A 3,985-nucleotide genomic window follows, 5' to 3' on the forward strand; every position below is an offset into this window, starting at 1 on the left:
ACGCATTATAAGGAAACCTAGAAACTCCAACAAAGACCCGAACCTGATTCCCTTAGCCTCATCCAATTGTGATTTTCCAGGCTAAAGTAGAATATCAACTTCCTTTTATCTTTTATCTTTTATCTTTTTTTTTGGGGTGAATAAATGAATTCATTACCAAAGGAAAATAATATATAAGGGAGGGGGGGGGGAAGCCAAAAGGGGCAGCGCCTCAAGGGAGGCGCGACCACAAAGGAGCCCAAGGCCCAAAAGAAAGGGGGAACATCAAGGGGGTGATAATATGGTGGGGGAGAGGCCCCAAGAATAAACAATAAGTTTGTTCCTTGCTGGTCTCTAACTGGCTGGTAAGGAAGGCAACCTAACTTGGAGCTGACATCAACGTAGATGGATTTCCAAATCTTATCAAAAGATCAGGAATTGGAAGTCCATCTGCGGAGATTACGCTCCATCCAAATATGGGAGATCGCGGCTCCAAAAGCACTTCCCAATGGTGTCACAATTAGGAGGGCATCCAAAAGTCATATCGACCCAAATCCATACCCGAGGGAAGGAGAGAATTCTATGAGAAGGTCAGCAGGATTGAAGGACTCCATTCTGAATGGTGGAGGAGAAGGGCCAAGAAAAGAACTAGTGATCAATGTCTTCAATACTATTCCGACAAAGGCAGCAAGAGGGGGAGAAGTGGATATGCCGGTGAATGAAGAAAGCCTAGGTAGGGAGACAGTTGGACTATGCCTGCTAGGCAATGAGACTGTGATGCGGGATGTGCCCTTTGAACCAGATGATATCGCACCATGGCATGAAGGGAGCTTTGGTTCTGACGGACTCCCAAGCAGAGGCGGCAACGAAAGAACCGGTCAAGGAGGGAACCCAAAGGACCTTATCGTCCCTACCACGATGCCCAGGGGAGATAGGAGAGAGAGGACCAGAGGTCGGCAAGAGGCGGGGGCAAGAGGCGAGGACCAACCATCTGCAGAGAGGATGTCAGCCACGTTGGCCATTCAACCCAAGCCAGAGTAGATCAACTTCCATATTACTAACCCTATCAAAGGTGAACCATTAGCCTTTAAATATCACCACACAGAGCACTTACTAAAATCTTGCAACTTAAACCTAAGATGGAATCCAAAGTTGTATTTGAGTAAGATCTTAATTATTTAAATTGGACGTATCCAACAACAAACTCATAACCAATAGTTATCATGAAAATTTTCACCCACTGAACTTAATTGTTGTTGACTTAAACATAAAATACCAAAATAAAAAAAATTGTCTAATAATCTCATCATAATTCACACCAGGTTTAAATTTGGGCTAGAAATTGATAAAGGTTGCGTTGGGCCTAATTTTTCGGGTTTTATCATTACGATGGGTCGAAGAATAAAGCCCAAAAATGGGGGTATTAAGGGTGCACAAAAATTCTGTTTTATTAATTGGTCCCACGTCTAGAGTCCAAATTTAGGAAGTTATCTTAGCTATCCAAGAATCCTATTTTAGTTATTAGGCTAAAAAGAGTTTCAGTAATTCTGGTTGTTTATTTAGGGTATTAAGAGTGTTGATATACATTGTTGTTGGTGTTTGGATCATTATTCATTGGTAGATAAATGGGTGTGGTACTGCTGCCTCCTTCACAAAAGAGAACAAGAGCTGCAGACTGAATCAGCTCTAAGCAGAGCTTTAGCTTGTTGGGTTCAATGTAGAACAGCCCGGAATTTCCCATTGAAAGGAAATCCAAGGTGAGGGTTTGAATCATGTCAAGATGTGTGATCTGTCGACAGTTCCGACGTTCGTGTCGGCGTGATGGTCGAGCAAGATTCCCACCAAGCCTAGGCAGACCATTTTGGCTGCAATGAGAAAATCAGTCTTCCCAGCCGGTCTATCCAGGTGACTCCCTATCCTAGTCTACATTACCAGGTAGTTCCGTAGTTCACATCGGCAGCTCCAAGCTCTAACAAGGCCTTCACTACCTCTCAGCTGCTTCTCGATGGCAAAGTGAAAAGCTAGTGCTTCATCAAGATTCAGTCCCTCATGCCCATGCTCAACGTCAGATGAATTGACTGCCCAACACAATTGACGGATATTCTGATCATTTAGCTAGGAGAGATTGAGATCAAAGCAGGGAGGTCAAGTGTTCAATCCCCTAGGAATTGCAAAGGGGTTCCCCAACAAATTCTCCCCTCAATGCCACGTGATGGTGTTTCTGTGTGAGTACATCGCACATGCAAGGCTGTGTGTGTACAAGCCTGCACATACGTGGGTGTTGATATAATTTGTTATTGCACGCACTTAACAGATCGAGCTTTTGGGATAAGTAGTTGTCATATTAAAGAGTCCTTGTATGAGTCAGTTTAGCAATAAAATTCTATACACATGTAACACCCCCCCCCCGGCACGGGGTGCGATTTATGGTGAATGGAATGGATTTTTGTATTGATTACTTACCAAATTTTCAAGTTGGTTTTCTCTCTTAGAGATTGGGTCAGAGATCTCTCTCTTCCTTCTTCTTTCTCATCTCTCCTCCCCAACTGCTTATATTTCTTTCCAACACTAGGACAGAAAAAAACAAATTTCTCTCCCGTGCTGTCCCCATCAATTTCAGGTCCTATTTCCCCCTCCATCTTCTCTCTCCTTTAACCATCAATGACTTTTTCTCTCTCCACATTTCCACATTATCAATTTCTATGTTTTGGGATTTTATTTCTGGTTTTTATTCTAAAAAAAATTTCAGAAATCTGGTAGTTACTCTTTTAAATCTGACCGTTAGACCTTAGAAATATCTAGACATCAGATCGAGATCTCTTCCATTCCTTTAGTGGGCCCATTACATGCAGGCCAATCAGATCCATCATCTGATGAATCCACATAAAATCATGATTCATCTACAAAAATTAAACTAAAAAGATCAAGTACCAAAAAATGCAACATTCAACCAACGCCACTTGAACGCTGCATACAGTTTATCCTGTCATAAAGAAAAGAAAATGAAAAAATACTGCAGGGACCTTAAAGAATACATGTTACTGGCATGGACAAGCATGAAAATTTAAAAAGACACTCCATAATATGATCCATAATTAAAATGAATATAGCTTTCATACCTATAAAGCCCAACTCGAAATCCTCCAAATTGAATTTCAGAAGGAAGTGGGGCACCCATGCCACAATGTAGTGATTTACAACCACAACCATCGCAAGGTGGTGCATTAACCCACCTATAAAAATTATTAGGCACAAATGACACAAGAAATTACTTAGAAGCATCGCAGGATGGTAGAAGAACTATTCAACTTCTAGTAGAATGAAAGAAACTGCATTAAATATAAGAAATAGGACATCATGAACACACAAATTTTTTTTTCTAAAATCGAGCAAAACTAATATAGTATTGAGGTGCTCTTGTAGATGCACCACCCGGGAATGTTCAACATGTAACTGGATGTTGCTACTCCGAGCTACACTACTGACATGCAACTCAGAATGTGCATTGTTTCCATTTTCTCAAAAAAAAAAAAAAAAATCCGTTGATGAAAAATACCTTTCAGTTGCTTCATGACTGAATCCATTAATTTAAAGGGTCTGCATCTTAATTAGTTAAATTTGGATAATTTCTGACACATATAGAAGGAATAGTTATATCAGTATGATATGATCAAAAGAAAGAGGCCCTTTGGAAGAAAATGACTGCAGACTGCTAGTAAACATTAGAGCCTGTCATGGATTGGCCTTCTTAGAGGTTACCATGGCAGGAAAACAAGGTGAAATTGCACCTGCATTAGCTAAAATAAAAAAGTGGAGGGGGGAGAGATAGAGAGAGGCGAGGACGAAATCAAATGAACTGTTTTTTCTCCACATAAAAGGTGGCATTAGTAAAAGGAAAGGAAAAACACTTGAATATAAACATAAAAGCATCATATATAATAACTTGCTCATCAAAAGGATCTGATGTATACAAGAAATATCTTTCCCTCCCCCGTCCCCCCCCCCC

This window comes from Macadamia integrifolia, chromosome 11 (genome assembly GCF_013358625.1).
Source record: "Macadamia integrifolia cultivar HAES 741 chromosome 11, SCU_Mint_v3, whole genome shotgun sequence".
Lineage (NCBI taxonomy): Eukaryota > Viridiplantae > Streptophyta > Magnoliopsida > Proteales > Proteaceae > Macadamia > Macadamia integrifolia.